Source organism: Homarus americanus, unplaced genomic scaffold (genome assembly GCF_018991925.1).
Source record: "Homarus americanus isolate GMGI-L3 unplaced genomic scaffold, GMGI_Hamer_2.0 scaffold48220, whole genome shotgun sequence".
Lineage (NCBI taxonomy): Eukaryota > Metazoa > Arthropoda > Malacostraca > Decapoda > Nephropidae > Homarus > Homarus americanus.
Genome location: NW_024755060.1, coordinates 83,933 through 101,615, shown reverse-complemented (window position 1 = coordinate 101,615; position 17,683 = coordinate 83,933). Strand labels below are relative to the sequence as shown.

The following is a 17,683-nucleotide window of genomic DNA, read 5'->3' as shown; positions in this document are numbered from 1 at the left end:
TGTTGACGGATCTCTGACTCACTGACCTAACTGTGACGTCGTGTGTGTGTGTGTGTGTGTGTGTGTGTGTGTGTGTGTGTGTGTGTGTGTGTTTTGTTTGTTTCTCTGTTCGGGGCTAAATTATGTATATATATGATTTAGAACTACTACTACTACTACTATTATTACTACTACTACTACTACTACTACTAGATATCAATATTGTCGAGTGCATTAGTTATGAGACAGTCTGGCCGGACACACACACACACCACGTTAAGTTAGACTATGCCACATAAGGTCAGGTTCCGGGTCCAAGTCCGGGTATTAGTGAGAACGCTTGACATACAGGCTTAAGCTGACGCCAGGTTAATCCCACGTAGTACACAAGGGAACGCCTGCCTGTATCAATTTAGTTTATTTTTTTTTTTTTTATTGGGCACTCCCCTACATCCTTGTGTAAGGTGTCGGTGCCATCCCGTTAGGTTAGGTTAGGTCAGGTCATCGTCTCCACGCCAGTCTCTTATACTACAGAATCTTTTCACATATTACAGGCTCTCTCTCTCTCTCTCTCAAAACCTCGTAAGTATATTTTTTGTCGTAAATATCACTTAATTTCTCCTTTAACCATCTGGTATTGTGAATTCTCAAAGATTCTGAGATTATTTTTTCAACTTAGGTATTTCTGGTGACGTGGAATCTCGATGTGTAAAGAGTTGGAGGTATGAAGGGATGCAGTAAGCTGGAGAGAGAGAGAGAGGGGGGGGATGGGGAGGAGTGTAGAGAGAGAGAGGGGGGGATGGGGAGGCTGGAGGGTGTAGAGAGAGAGAGGGGGATGGGGAGGTGGAGGAGTGTAGAGAGAGAGATGTGTGTGTGTGGGGGGATGCAGAAGAGGTGTGTGGGGGGGTGGGGTGGGATGAGAGAGAGAGAGGTGTGGGTGGGGTGGGATACAGAAAGAGGTGTGTGGGGAGGTGGGGTGGGATACAGAGAGAGGTGTGGGTGGGGGTGGGATGCAGAAAGAAGGGTGTGTGTGGGGGGGGTGGGGGTGGAATCTTGAGAGAGAGGGTGTGTGTGTGTGGGGGTGGGATGCAGAGAGAGAGAGAGAGAGAGGTAGGTGTGGAGATTGGGATGGGAGAGAGAGGGTGTGTGTGTGTGTGGGGGGTGTGGTATGAGAGGTAGGTGTGGAGCGAATATTGATCTGACAAGTAAGTATTTGAAGTGGTGGAGAACTGGGTAGGCGGACATGACCCACCCACCAATTATTCAGTCCGGAGGTTCAAGTCCAGCACCGAACTCTGCGTCACCCTACTGCTGTGTGGTCGTCAGGTTGTTCTCCCTACTGCTGTGTCGACAAGGCTGCTGCTGCTGCTGCTGCTTCTGTCAGACTTCTTCATCAGTTGTCTCTTGTAGTCAAGCTGTTCTCGATGCTGTAGTTAAGCTGTTGTTGCTGTCTCGTCAAGCTGTTTCTCTCCTCACTGCTGATGTAGGATCTTCATGCTACCCTCTCACTGACTACCATACATCCCTCTCACACCACCCCTCTCACTGACGCTCTTTACTACGTCATCCCTCTCACTGATCCCCACTACCACATCAATGACTACCATATCCCTCTCACTGATTCTACCACTTACCTATAATACCACATCCCTCTCACTACCACATCCTCCTCACACCTCCTCCCTCTCTATTAAGCACTATCCCACCTTGCTTGCACCTGTGAGTTATATCAAAGGTGAGATGAATTACGTCACACGCCCAGGTGTTGGTGGATTGGACAGAATAACACCGGTCAGAAACACTGGACAATTTGCTTTTGGACAATTCCTCACTAGATAAGGTAAGGGGGGAATTCACCAGCGTATGCCATCGCCAGTAGAGGTATTCAGCATCGCCTGACGTTTGCTGCCTTGGGTGAACAGTTATGAAAGTCAAAATAGATAATGAATCACTCTCTCCAGCCATTTATAAGTCGCGAGTTTAAATTCCTGGCTTCTTATTGGCTCCCTAATGTAAATAAACTCGTGAGTGTTTAAGATACAGGTGTGTGTGTTTGTGTGTGTTTGTGTGTGTGTGTACCTGGACATGTTAGTTAGGATCTGGCGTCATGTACTTAAGGATCGTATAGATAAGTTAGTTGTGGTTTTTTAAACATTTATTACCTTGGGATTTTAACATTATTGGGGACCTCAATATATGTTTACTGAGTTTATTTCTTTGTATTATTACTTGGAACTTTACTATGATTACATTGCTTGACGTAAATTGTTGTTTTATGGTAGTGGAACATCATGAAGTGGGGTGGGGGGGGGGGTACCATCCAGCCAATTAAAACTTCAGGTGCGTGTTTTTCTGGCTTCTTATTGGTTCACGTAACGTACACAAGCTCGAGAAGTCGCCCACTTGGTCAAAACACCTGAACAGCGACCAATTGTAAGACCTCAGGGGGTTTTTAATTGACTTTTGATTGGTTCTCGTAATGGGGTAGATAACTTATATAATGACAATAATAACAATAACAGCAGTAGCTTATAGTTAAGAGAGGTGTACTTCAGCCTCAGCGGAACCACAAATCAACCAATAGCAGCTTCCGAATGTATCTTCTTGACTTCTTATTGGTTCACTTATATATAAACACGGTTGTGGGTCTGGGTCTTTGGGAGGTCCTCAAACATGAACCAATTAAAACAAAAATAGTGTTTCTCCATGACTTCTGATTGGCTCACGTTACAGGATTGTTAACTAAAATGTGATTGTTCTCTTCCTCACTGTCAACATGTTCTCCCTCTTGTCTGTCTGTTTTACCGTCTACGTCTTCCAAGATCTTCAGAGAATCTTATTTATGTCTGAAGTAACAATCAGTAATATACACTTGTTTTCAGCCAATTAATACTGCGAGTTTGTTTTCCTGGGTATTCTTATTGGCTCACTTTCTACACAAACTCACGGGTGCTGGTGTTCCAACTCGTCGTCTAAACAGATAAACAAACACCACTTACAACTTTTCGTGTGTGTGTTCCTGACTTTTGATTGGTTCCCTTAACGGGGCAAGTTGCCTTTGTTACTGAAGAATATAAAGCAACTACGGTAGCTCTCGGGTGCCTCAGCGTGATAATTCTCGACCAATAACAGCATTAAAATGTTTCTTCCTTACTTAATATTGGTTCAGCACAGAGAGACCGGGACGTCCATCACACTGTCAGCATTACCCAACATCAACCAATTAAAAAGGTCTTGAGGGTGTTCTTGATTTCTTATTGGTTTCCTTAACATGAGCTGTGAGTCAGAGAAATCCACCAAAGGGTCGACTTAACTGAGCATCAACCAACTAAAAGACGCCGAGTGTTCGTCCTTGACTTTTGATTGGTTCCCGTAACAAATCTCTTAACGAAGTGTGATTGTCTGTCATAGCCTGTACTCATCCGTCTCTTTCTGCCTGTCTCGTCTGCCATGTGTTCTCTTACGGTCTAATACATCGAGAGTCTTAACCAATGACAAGATATTACCTAACCTAACCAAACCTGATAAAAATTACGTAGATTTGGACACTTCACCTGACGAACTCTTGCCTGGCGTGACCTCCACCTCATAAACAACGCTCTAATAAAACGTAATGAGCTTAACGAACCTTCGCCCACCTTTCGCCAGCAGTGACGTTCATTTACAATCCTGTCTGTTGTAAGGGGTCGTGTTTTGAGCACAAGAATGCCATAAAGACCTTGATAACAGTGTCTTGAATATGTCGAGGAATGTGACGTAACCTTATGAGACGTCTACCTAACACCAGCAGGGAGGGGGGTAGTTTCTGGGGTCAGGGGGGAAGAGTGGGCTCAAGGGGTAGTTTCTGGGGTCGGGGTAGACTGGGGTCAGGGGGTAGATTCTGGGGTCAAGGGGGTAGACTGGGATCAAGGGAGTAGACTGGGGTTAGGGGGTAGATTCTGGGGTCAGGGGGAGGGGTGGAAAGTTGTTTGGACACACTTCCTAGCCCCCATTAGTCCCTGTTCACCTAGCAGTATAGTAGGTACCTGGTGTAAGTCGAAAAGTTGCGAATTCGTATTCAGGGAAAGTTGTTGGGGCTTCCAATAACTTGATGACAAAAACCTATGACTCTTCAGGCTTCTACGCCCTTGGCAAAAACCTATGACCCTTCAAACAACCTAACGACAAAAACCTATGACTCTTCAGGCTTCTACGCCCTTGGCAAAAACCTATGACCCTTCAGGCTTCTACGCCCATTACTCATGAGACATAAAGGCAAGCATGAACTTAGCATGCTTCCCAGATGGGCGCTGCAAGCGCTTCTGCGCTTCAACTTGCACAGGATGTAGGGGGGTGCCCAATAAAAAATTAAAATGAATAAATAAAATCATGTATACCAACTCTTTCTAAATCAGGAAAGATGTTATAAAATGTTACATTTTGTATCTTAAATGTATCGTAATTTACAAAGAATTTTTAATATTTATGAAAATTTTAAACAAAGATCACGATTTTCAGTGATATTTGTTGACATTTTCGGTAATAGTAAACATCAAGGTACATCTAGTTGGTTATTCAAGTTACAGTACAAAATAATCAGTGAAAATTTAGCCCAAGGTTTACTTTTTCTCCGCCAGCTGGAGCCGTTTGGGATGACGTTGCACCTCTGACGTCACCTGAGTCCACGAGAGACAGGGACTTTGAAAACAACTCTTTACTCTGTCTCCATCTCAAGGTCTCGACCGATTACGACCTTCTGGTGTCAATGTGGAGGTCTCGGTGCGGAGTAGTTTAATTCCAGATGACAAAGTGACAGTGTTGTTGTGATTGGTCGCACGTCCGTCACACCCTTGGGAAGATGTGTCGTTACGTCACACATCAAGGGGGGGGGGGGACTTCTCCGCAACCTTGCTTCATGTATAAACTAAGTAATATTTAACGTTCTATTTTTTCTGTGCGTTGGGTTGATTATTTTCTATTTAATCCATACCAGAAAAAAACAGATCTAATTAATTTTAAACCTTAGATTGGTGTTTATTAAAGGATTTGAACGTATAATTAGGATCACGATGTGTTTCGAAGCCATCAGTCACGAATACGAACGAATATTGACAGGGGGCCGGGGGGCTGGGAGAGGGAGGCAGCCGACGTGGTCACAAAAATTCCCCCGGGGATTAGGACCAGCACCTCATAGCACCGGGACCAGAAGTGAGTCACTACACCCTAAAATACACCGGGAAGTCATAAAGGAGACACTCTGGGGGTGTTGAGGCGCGGGGGAGGACCAGAAGGTGTTATTTGGGCCCCAAGTGAGCAGTGGTGTTGAGCGACTCGCCCTCGCCCAGCCGTCCGCCACGTTCCCGCCAAAAATAGCGCGGGAAGGTTGTGTTCTGGTGCCCAATGGATACACGTGGTGGACGGCGCGCGTGTGCTGACCTGTCAGTGTGACCTGCTGACCTAATATAATACCACGGCTGACCTGATGACCTAATAGAGCACCTTGGCTGACCCCGCACATAATACCACGGCTGACCTGATGACCTAATAGAGCACCTTGGCTGACCCCGCACATAATACCACAGCTGACCTGATGACCTAATAGAGCACCTTGGCTGACCCCGCACACTGGATGACCTTATGTGAAAGACTTTGTTGAAAATCTAATCGCAAAAAGGACCAAAACCTCTTCTTACTTGGGTAAACAAAACACAGTCGCTGAAGAGAATCAGATCCTCTTGCTCAGTTAAACAGAATATCCTCGCTAAAGAGACTCCAATCCCCTTGTCCGGGTAAACAGAGGCTCACATAATAGGATCTCAAATGTTTATGTTTTCGTATTCAAAACGTTTATAGATTTCGTCTGTGAGTTCCCAGAAATGAATGTCTCAGATTATTTTTATAAAGGTTTGTTAAGACTTTTATATGCGTTTTTCCTCAGCTGGAGAACTTATAAGGATATTGTGTGTGTATTTTTTTATAGCTTGAGATTATTCAGTGAGTTATTGATAGATGGTATCTTTTGATGTTAATGTTTATAGGTAAAATGTATCTAGTTTTAATGGGAAGGGTTATTATTGTTATTATTTGTTGTTATGGAGGTGGTGGGGAGAAGGGATGGAGGTGGAGGAGAGGAGTGGAGGTGGGGGAGAGGAAATGGAGGTGGGGAGAGAAGGGTAGAGAGGAGGGAGGTGGGGGAGGAGAAGGGATGGAGGTGGGGAGAGGAAGGGGTGAAGGTGGGGGAGAGAAGGAGTGGGAGGGGGAGAGAAGGAGGTGGGGAGAGAAGGGTTGAAGGTGGGGGAGAGAAGGAGGAGGTGGGGGGAGAGAAGGAGTGGAGGTGGGGGAGAGAAGGGGTGGAGGTGGGGGAGAGAAGGGGTGGAGGTGGGGAGAGAGAAGGTGAGGTGTGGGAGAGAAGGGGTGGAGGTGGGGAGAGAAGGGGGTAGAGGGGGAGAGGAAGGGTGGAGGGAAGAGAAGGGTGGAGGGGGGGTAGAGAAGGGTGGAGGTGGGGGGTGAGAGAAGGGGAAGGGGGGAGAGAAGGGAAGGGGAGAGAGAAGGAGGAGGGGGAGATGATGAAGATGGGGAGAGAGAAGGGATGAAGAGATGGGGAGGGAGGTGGGGGAGAGAAGGGGCAGAGGTGGGGGAGAGGAAGGTGGAGGTGGGGGGAGAGAAGGGTGGAGGTGGGGGTGGGGGAGAGAAGGGCAAGGTGGGGGAGAGAAGGAGGAGGGGGAGAGAAGGAGGAGGGGGGAGAGACATGGGGAGAAGGTGGAGGGGGGGGAGAGAAGGATGGAGATGTGAGAGAAGGGATAGAGGGTGGGGTAGGGGAGGAGAGGTTGAAGGGATTCCACTGGTGGACATTGTGTTGTGATATCTTGGTGTTAAAGCAGTGAGGCACACCTGTGACCAACACCTGTGTATAGCCGGGAGAATTAATGAGTATAGTCAGTCAATTTTGCCACCACCACCACTACAGTGGCACTGTTAGTACTACACTGGCTCTGCTAGTACTACACTGGCACTACTAGTATGGCACTGGTACTGCTAGTATGGCACTGGCACTGTTAGTACTAAACTGGCACTACTAGTACTACACTGGCACTACTAGTATGGCACTGGTACTGCTAGTATGGCACTGTTAGTACTACACTGGCACTACTAGTACTACACTGGCACTACTAGTACTACACTGGCACTACTAGTACTACACTGGCATACTAGGGAGAGTAAGAGACCAGTAGTTGCGGGTGGGCAGGGAGAGTAAAGCCGGCAGGGAGAGTGGGAGTGGGAGGGAGCGTACGGCCTCTCTAGTCCCAACCATTTTGCTACTGTCGAGCATTTCGTGTCGACTTGGTGGCTATAAATTGTCGACTAGGTATTTCATTAGTTTGTTGGACGGGTGTTGGGTATGGGCGGGTGGGTGGGTGGGAGGGATGAGTGTGGGTAGGCGTGGAGGAGAGTAGTTGGGTGTGGGTGGAATGGGTGATGGAGGAGAGTGGGTGGGATGGGTGGTGGAGGAGAGTGGGTGGGATGAGTTGTGGAGGAGAGTAGTTGGGTGGTGGAGGAGAGTGGGTGGGTGTGGGTGGAATGGGTAGTGGAGGAGAGGGGTTGGGAGTGGGTGGGCTGAGGGGTGCTGGATGATGTAGGCGTGAGCGGGCGGACGTAGAGACGAGTGAGAGTAGAGGGTGGGAGAGAGGCGGGAGGGGGCAGGGTAGGCTGGGAGACAAAGCAGTGGGAGAGGAGAGAGAGGGTGACTGGGTGATCTTTTACGGTGAGAGGGAGAATGAGTGTTCTCTCCCTCTCTCTCTTTTTCACGTACACACGCACACAGGTACCTCTTTAGTAACTCTCCCTCCCTCCCTCTCCCCTCCACCCCCCACATCCTTTTCAGGCCAGTCATCAAAAGCACCAACTTCCCCCCACCCGTAGTCATCTCACTCGCTGACCTCTCTCTCTCTCTCTCTGGTCCTCACACTCAAAGGAAAGTAGAGACTTAAGGAGACGAGATTCCTGTGTGTGTGTGTTTTAAGCTATGACACAATGGTGGATTCTCAAAAGGTTCTTACTTAAGAATCTTCCCATAAACTGATGACGTGAAAATGCCTATGACTCATTGGCTGACTCGCCTACTTGTTGATTCAGACTCATCGACTTACTGACTCATTAGTGTTGGGAGTCGGCTCAGGGAGGGAAACAATCGTGTTACCAGCCAAAATAACCCTCCCTCCTTCACCCATCTCTCACTCTCCCTCCGTATCTCAACCCTACCTCATAATCTTCTCCCTCCCCTTCACCACCACCACCGCCCACACCACCACCATCATCACCACCACTCTTCTTTCCTACTACCTCCTCGCCTCCACGTTTCTCCTCTCTCTCTCTCTCTCTCTCTCATATATATATCCTAACGCTACCTGGTGGGTTTAGCTTAGGTTAGTATTAGAGTGGTTAATCCCATGGTGAAATAATCTGGGGTTAATCTTTATGTAATCCGGAAGATAAATCCCCATATTTATCTTTCGTCTACGGTGGCTGAGTTGATGTAGTACTCGTCTCCTGTCCTAATTGTCACCGGGTCGAGTTAGCAAGCTGCTGAGGTGCCCCTAGTCGACCACACTGCCCTTTGTTTACCTTAGTATTCACTCTCCGTATGGCATATGGGACCCACGTTTAGTTTAGTTCATACACAGTGGTGGTGTCGGCAGCTTACCTCAGTCTTCATACTTGGTTTATATATATACTAAGTCACCCTGATATCGGTCTTAAGGGTTAGAGGGTCAAAGGTCATAACATCTTCACCCTGATATCGGTCTTGAGGGTCAAAGGTCATAACATCTTCACCCTGATATCGGTCTTAAGGGTCAAATGTCATTACATCTTCGCCCTTATATCGGTCTTAAGGGTCAAAGGTCAACCGTAACATCATCGACAAATGCAACAGGTGGTTATGAGTTGGCATCTCACCTGAGTGGATTTAGTCTCACTGTATTCCTGAAAGAACTAACGGCGGCCATGATGAAGATAACACCGCCCTGCACCTGTGGCATTTCCTACCAGGCGAGGATGTCGTGTTTAAATGTTCCTTGTACTCCACTAGTGACGTTACCCCATTCAGATTTAGTACCATTAATGCTAACTGTTTCCTGTCCTGTAACCACGCCCTAGTCCAGTTTAGAATATCTCCTCCAATTCCATGAGTCTCCACTTTACGTATTAAGTCTTTCTTGGGCTTTGCTAAAGTCGAGGTAAACCAAATTGTAATCGTGCCCGTCGTTCACTGATTCTTAAACAGTTGAAAGGAATGATAATGGATTTGTCAGACTTGAACGCCCGCCTGTGAAGCCGTGTTGGGAATCATTGATCAACTTGTGCTTCTCCGGGTGATTTCGAATTGAGTTTAAAACTATTACTTCCAGCAATTTGCCTACAATTGATGCTAAACTGATCGGACGGTATCACATTCGCTGTCCTCCAGGATTCTGGCACTACATCCGTTTTTAATATCATGTTAAACAAGTTTGTTATACTAAGTTCTTTCTTACATTCTTTTAATACTCTGGAAAATATCTCTGGGACCTGGTGAACTTATTGGGATTTAGCTTGTCTATTTGCTTACTGACATCTCTTATCTATTTTCTTCATTCTCTCTAGATAGTCGGTAACTCGGGTATCATGCTTAAATTTTCGGTGGTGAAAACTGATGAAAAATATCTGCTCAAAATATTGCTAATTTCTCCCTCGTTATCAGTTAGCTCGCCGGTGCCTTACTGTATTGATCCAGTTTTGTTATGTGTATTAAAACCTGATCTTTTTCTTCACCTAATAACCTTTGATTACGATGTTGACATTTAGTTTCTTGTGTGACCTTTGGTTAACAGTCACTCGCTGCCCCACCTCGTTGAACTTACCGGAGTTGGTGTGGGTTGTGCACTGTGTCATTTAGCACGTTGTTGTTGTTTATTACTATTATTTATATTATTATTATTGATGTTATTGTTATCGTTTTCAATATGTTTTTTCCTGTTAGTCTCTTCCTCTCTACTCAATCACGTCCTCCTGTTAACGGGTGTTGCTCAACGGGGATATCGCCTCCCCCGTTATTTGCAAGGTGGTGTTGGCTCTCTGGGTACACTTGTCTATTCATGACATGGGTTGGAATCCATCCCTCGAGAACAACAAGGAAGAATCCCAGAGAAACGTGGATATATATTTTGTTGCACCTTTTGGTCTCATTTGAGGGAAGGGTATTGTCATCACTCATGTGGGGAGGTGTTTGTGGCGGCGGAGGAGGTGTGTATGTGTCGGGAGTGAAGGACAAGGCCGGGAAAGTGGTTGGTGACTGCTCCACCACATAGCCCCTCCCTCTCCCTTCCCCCCTCCATCCCCATCTTCCCCCTCCTCCTTCCCTCGGGGTGTTGTTGTTCTGGCCAAGTGACCCAGTTCACTGTTGTTGAGATTTTTACTCTTGCGCCCGGCAGTGTGGAGGTCGTTTTATGGCCTTGCGTCTGGCAGCACTGCGGTACTCAACTCTAGTAATGGCAGGTTAGAAAGGTGTTTTGTTTGTTTGTTATTTTTGCGATTCAAATTGTGTATTTACCTCAAATTAATCGTTCACTGAAACTGTATTTCCTGTGATGTTTTATAATATCAGAAGGGTGCGGTAGGGGAGTGGATACAACATTCATATCTTGGACTGAGGGTGCCGGTTCGATCCCAAGACACGCCTAATCCACTTACCTTTACAGTTGGGTAAGTGAGGGAGACTGAGTACAGTATCTTACGTACAGAAGGCTGAGTACAGTTTCATTACGTCATACTTAAAATGGTTAATAATACTATAGCAAAAGGTTATGTTGACGTTACGATGCTGAAGGGTTGGGTGTACACAGTGGACGGGGATGGTGTACACAGTGGACGGGGTTGGTGTACACACACGATGGACGGGGTTGGTGTTCACGGTGAACGGGTTGGTGTACACAGTGGACGGGGTTGGTGTACACAGTGGACGGGAGTTGGGACGGGTTGGTACACAGTGGACGAGGTTGGTGTTCACAGTGGACGGGGTGGAGTGTTCCACGGTGGACGGGGGTTGTTCACGGTGGACGGGATTGTACACAGTGGACAGGGTTGACACAGACGGGGTGTGTACACAGTGGACGGGGATGGTGTACACAGTGGACGGGGTTGACGACTAAGCAACACCTTCTTTTAATAACGGGAAGACCTTGGTAGTTTTGCTGGGCATGAGGTGTGTGTGTCGATTTTATTATTTCCTTTTTTCCACCCTTCTTTCCTCCCTCCCTGTGTCTACTCTTTTTCTCTCCCCCCCCTTCCCTCACTCTTCCTTCCTCCCACCCTCCCTTTGTTCTCACTCCCTCTCTTTCCTCACACCCTTCTTCCCTCCCATCCTTTGTGTCTACTCCTTTCCTCACCCCCCACCCTCCCTCCCTCACCTCGTCAGTGTCTTCTCTCACCCCGTCAAGTGTCATATGGGACGATTTCACTTCCACATTTGGGGGTCACTGTGGGCGTGATGTGTGGGTGCTGTAGTGAATGTATGTTGGTGTGGGTGTGCTTAGGGATGTGAAGTATTGTCATGTTGATGTGGGCGTGAGGTGTGGCTCTGAGGCATTGTGAGAAGTAGGAGGTACAGGTAGTCAGCAATTTATATTTCAAGTACAGGTAAAGGTACAGGAGTACACTACCTGACTAACTTTCCCCAGGCAGTCAGCGGTCGGTAAGGTCGACTGATAATTATTCTTATTATGGTCAAGGGTAACAAGCTGCCGAGTCTCTCTCTCTCTCTCTCTCTCTCTCTCTCTCTCTCGGGGTTCCACAAGAAGGCAGCCCGGGACCTTATATAGGGAATGACTCATCGAATGTCTTGCGAAAGTCTAGCTGTCTAACGGGGGTGTGGAGGAGGGAGGAATGGAGACGGAAGAAGAGAGAGAAAGGGAGACAGACAGAGAGAAAGAAAGAGAGAGAAATTGTTGGCTACCCTAAAATGTTTTGGCAGTAATGTTCCCCCCACACCCGTACTGTATATGGTGGGTGTATTTGGGTGTAGAGGAGATGTAGGGGGGTATAGTTGGGTGGTAGATGGAGTGTAAGGGACTGTGGACCTTACCCATTCCCTCCCCTTCGTCTCCCTTCCCAGGTCAGGTATTTCCTTGTCACCTAATTGGGAGGTGGGAGTGGTAGTAGAGGTGGTGGTTACACACACAAAGGAGAGGAGATGAGGAGGGAAGGAGTGAGAGGGAACGAGAGGTAAAGAGAAAAGGAGAGGGAATTAGGGGGGTGTAAGAGGGAGGAGGAAAGAGATGGTTGATGAAATAGAGAGAGAGAGAGAGACGGATACATACTCAGACAGACAAACAAACTGAGAGTCATATCGTACAGTCGCCAGTCAGTTGGGCAGCACGTGACTGGCTGGCTGGCTCAAGGGGACAAGACTGTGGCTCTTAACCCAGATACACCCAGTCGACACCCGGGCCCTTAGTGTAGGTACAGTGAGTGTCTCCTGTACCCCTGTAATACCTGTAACCGTCTGTAACATACCTGTGCCTCTGTAACATAACTTTACCCCTGTACCCCTGTAATTTACTTGCCGGTGATGACGTCATAGCAGTTGATGACGTCACAGCCGTTGGTGACGCCTTTATAAACACTCAACTACATAGAAATTACTGTAGCTGTGATTAATACCTGAGATTGTCATATAAACTAATGTACCTGTAATTTATACCTAAAACTGTATGTCGTTAATGTTTGTAAACCATAATATAATGTGTTATTATTTCTCTTTTACAGAAGGCAGTGAAGGGTCCAAGTTCCGATTCAACTTCTTCCGAGGGTTCTGGCGCAGGAAGCAGTACTCCTTCGACAACAAAGTCTAGTAGTGTCCCTGAACCAACACCTCCCGACGGCGGTGAAGATGGTGCAGCAGCTCCCCCTACCCGCGCCATGAGCTGGACCAAGTCTCTCTTGTTGTCTGCCACACGAACCAAGAAGAACAAGAAGAACAAGAACAAGAAGTAGACTGATATGTTCAGTATAAGCCGATGAAATGAAACTGTCTTCTCTGTAGCTTTGTTAGTTTTGGGCTGTGTGTATGTCTGTCTGTATGGACAGGAGTATGGACGGGGAAGTAAATATTAAAGTATACCTGTAGAAGGAAATTAACTGCGACAGGTAAGGAGTCTCTCAAACGTAAACAAAATTAGAGGATTACTTTAGTTGTTTAGTTTTTCTTGTATTGTTTTCCTTGTTTAGTTTTGTCTGTCTGTAGAAGCTTTGGAACGTAAAATCTTTCTTGGTTAATTTTGTATTAGAAAATTAACCAAATGTGTGTTAGCTCTCGGCGTCGTAAACATGGAAGAAAATTTATCATTCTTCTCGATAGTCAGTTAAAAGGGTGAATCTGTCGCGGTTTTGGTATTATTTTTTATTGAAATATTTATACAGAAGCCATTAGGACCTAAAACCTACGCCGTTGGTCTTGTTAACGCAGAAGAACATTTATAGAATTGACGTCCTACCTTGATGGTCAGCTGAAGAAGTGATCAGTCATTGGTAGTCGTGGAAATTTTTATTTTTTTCCTATAAACGAAGAAATTTTTACTGTGGTCGTGAGGTAAGTGTGTTTCTGTGTATGTCGAGGAGGATTACGTAAGTTTCCCGAGAGGCCAGCGAGTGACCCTTGCTGTAGTGAAGATGTAGGCGTGAAGAGGAGAGAATTACGAAAGTTTCCTGAGAGACCAGCGAGTGACCCTTGCTGTAGTGAAGAGGAGAGAATTACGCAAGTTTCCCGGAAGGCCAGCTAGTGACCCTTGCTGTAGTGAAGAAGTAGGCGTGAAGAGAAGATTACATAAGTTTCCTGAGAGACCAGCTAGTAAACCTTGCTGTAGTGAAGATGTAGGCCTGAAGAGTCCAAGACATGGGAACCATTAGTAATCTTGTCATAACTCGTCCAAAACTTATGATGCAGCACAGGAAACAATTAACCCTCGATCATGTTAACCAAAAAATCAAAACAATATATCCCAAGGTTAATCAAAACACAAATGACAAAAACAAACGTATGTGCCATGGTCTTGGTACTTTCTTGACATCAGCCCCTTGTTTGTAATGTCCTGTTCGAGGTACTTTTATAAATATCGGAGTGCAATTGAATACAGGGACAGCGAGATCGTTTGTGAAAGATTGATCTGGCGAACACACTTCAAGCCAGTCGCCAGGTTTGCATATATTGTGCTGTGAGTCCCGTCTGTCCATGTAGCTGTTAGATTATTTCCCCAACAAGAAACAGGAAGAGTTACATTGACTATCTGCCACTCACTGAGACAGCCTCTACCTTGTCCTGTTTTTGAAATCAGGTCAGAGTTCAAGGTCACAGCATTGAATGAGTAATCACCGGCCGTGTTGACGTGGGAGTTACCTTGTGCCAGACTAGACTGTAAGGACATCACACAGTCTTCCAGTTATCCAGACAGTCTAAATTGTGCTTATCTCTTTGAGTTGTACGACACAGAGATGAACTACGTAAATCAGCCGGCCAGACACACACACACTAATAGTCATTTACCCACAGCTTTTGTAGTAACCATTAGTGAAAGCTAAATCAGACTGTACTCTCAAGTCGTACAGTCTTCTCCAAATCATCTTGTAGCTATCACTGGTCTATCAGAAACAATGGAGAGAATAGTGTAGATTTAAATCAACCCTTAATTAATAAAACAAGGCAAATGCAAAGCAAAAAATTTCTTCTATGATAAAATTTCCCACTCCTTAAATGGTTACTTAACGCATCTTCCATTTCGATAAAACCTTGATGCTAATGCGGGCTTTTCTCTTGAACGCTTGCCTTTGTTGTCTTGGGTGAAGTGACGTAGGTAAATGCGTTTTCAGGTAACTAACTAAGGGAGAAATTGATCGTACGAGTGTTGGTGAATCTTGGTCGTTAAGTTCCTGATGATTTAAGGGAAGATCTACATTTATTTGGCCTCCCTTTAAGAGTGTAGACCTGTGAATAGATGACGAGCTTATCTCACGAGGACGGTGTGTTCCTCTCTCTCCACACTGAGAGCTTTTTACAGTTCAGGACCTAGACTTAATTCCGAAGCTGGTAGATGTTGCCTCGCCCCCTCCTCCTCACCACCCCAACCTTTTCCCGTCCTTCCACCATACTCTCACCCTCCACTCAACACTACCTCCAGACCAACGCAACTTGAGAATCAAAAAGTTTCCGTCATATATTATATCCGTCGATAGTCGTGCGTACGTCGCCTTTCTTCTTTAGGACTATTCGGTCATGAAGGTTTATGTTACACTGGCATCCGTCAAAAATCGTACAAGACATTCAATCATGGTATATAAAAGCCCTATGTTGAATTGGTATCCGTCAGAGATCGTACGTCGCTTTTCTAATTACATTGACAACGGTTCCAAAAATGGCTAATGATGTAATATACGTAAAAAATCGTACGTCCCTTTTGTGTATAGGCAGGGAACACCTAACTCAAACATAGGAATTTAGAAGAGTTTATCGAAGGGGTAAATATATTAGTAGATAAAAAAAGAAAAATTATTGGAACTTGTACGTAACTTTGGTAGCTGACCGGGCCTGACACTCCCATATTTATTTTCCAGTCAGTTGAGGTTGTGTCAAAGAGATAAAGGGGGGGTTATTGTGTGTGTGAACCGCACCATTCAAAACGCTTGAGTCTGGACCGGTTGAGTAATAAATTAGATAAAATAAGATTATGAACTGTTTATACTGAATTCTGTGGTTTGTTTGGCTTGTGAGAGGAACACAGTGTATGTTTTCCTAAGTGGGGAGGTGAAGATACTGCAGGGGAGGTGAAGATACTGCAGGGGAGGTTAAAATGGTGGTTAGTTTAGAAAGATGTGTGAAATTTACACCTGGGAAGCAGACGTCATCTCCAGGTGGATTTAACCACTAGGAAGGCAAATTTTATTATATACATTTATAAAAGGACTTCAAAACCTTGTCAGAAAACTATATTCAAATTTATTATATACTGTTCAGCGTATTTTCGAAGTTTCAGGTGTACAGTGATAAGAATTTTTTGACAGGTTTTGAATAGCAATTAAAGTTACTGTATAATGTTAAATACTCTATAAAATTAGTGAAAATTTTTAATCTCATACTTATCATGACTACTGAGATCCATATATGTATAGTGTCCCATGTGTGTGTGTAAATACGTCCTTTATAATTATATGCTAATAATGTCCAGGACGAGGACAACTTCTCTTATATTAACTAGCATAAACTCTTGAGACATTCCGGTGATTTTCTTAGCTAATATGTATATATATATACCGTATATATAACTTCACATCCATAGTGATTGATCTCTCTCTCTCTCTTCTTCTACATCAGCCTTGGCTTTCGTTTTCCAGAGACAAAGAGAAAGAGAGAGACATGTTTGTTTTCTCTGTCCTGTATAGAGTCTGGACATAATTGCTGCTTAACTTTGTAACCAGAGTGGAGGAGACGAGCCTTGATCTGTTTTAATTATTTTTTTTTATTAACCCCTCCCCCCCGCTCCGTATATAATACCACTGGTCTTCATAGCCATCCAGTCATTACTCGTATTAATACAAAAACTCATTGAAAACAAAAAATCAAATCTTTAAATATTTGAACTTGTGTTAAATTTAATTGATCCTTCGTGTTTAGTTCGGCCTTAACGAACTAGAGAGAATAGTGATAGACGTGGATGTTGAAAGTTGACTTAAGCTTGAGCGTTCGAAGTTGGCATCAGCTTGTGCGTTTGAGTTGTCGTGAATCCTGCGTCTACATTAGCGTCCATTACCAACTCACTCTGGTAGGTTTTTGCGTCCGTATGTGGGACCTGCTCAGACCGTAGTGTGGGTGACTGAGAGACCGAGGTTAGATAGTGACTGGTGAGATGGATAGATTGGCCGAGATGAGATAGTGGCCTGGGTGAGATAGATATGGTAAGTCTCTGGACACTATATTTAGCCAGAGAGCCTCGCAAAGTGCAACACTGTTTTATATATGTAAAGTAATTATATCATGGCTGTGTAGACCCCTGGTGCCCGACATGAATTAAGTGTTCAGGACCCGTTTGTGGCCTCATTACCCCCTAGTCCTGCCTGGCTCGTTACTTCTGGTGGGTACTTTGTGTCCAGAAAGTGTCAAATAAGTTACTTAAGAAGTCGAAGAAGTAATTGCTGAATACACGTTCTTCATTCGAGTACAGTATAGAAACTCGTGTATGGTAGCCGGTTGTGTTTGTATCGAGTTAAAAGGTTTTCATACCACTCTTGGTGTCTTGGTTAAGTGAGCTGTACTTAAAAACTTGCTATTTTTTTAATGACAAACCTTTTCTTTGCATTTTTATTAACCTGTGAATCACTTGGCAAATAAACATTACATTAAATTACTGTTTGATTAATTATCCATTCCAAGTTCTATTTAGTCATAAAACTGCACAGAAAATTTTTCTTAACATGTTTAGTCATATTTGCGCTTGGAGACAGTCATCTGGTAAATTCTCGTGCAAACAAGAACACGTTCCGGGTAAGAGCTGTCAAGTTTTGCGACCCAAAAATGTCAATTTTTGATACCCAAGACTTAGCCTTGCACTTCTTTGCAACTTTTTTGCAACATTTGACATTTTTTGCATGGTTTTGCAACATTTTGGTACCCAAGACTATACAGTATATAGCCTTGCTACCCAAA

At 45.0% G+C, this 17,683-nt stretch overlaps 1 long non-coding RNA gene across 1 annotated transcript; it reads left to right on the top strand.

The window, feature by feature from the left end:
- Window positions 1-1,207: 1,207 nt before the first annotated feature.
- On the top strand, window positions 1,208-17,384 carry LOC121856306. Its single transcript, XR_006086948.1, has 2 exons — window positions 1,208-1,305; window positions 12,760-17,384. It is a non-coding gene; the product is annotated as an uncharacterized LOC121856306 (long non-coding RNA).
- The last annotated feature ends 299 nt before the right edge of the window (window positions 17,385-17,683 follow it).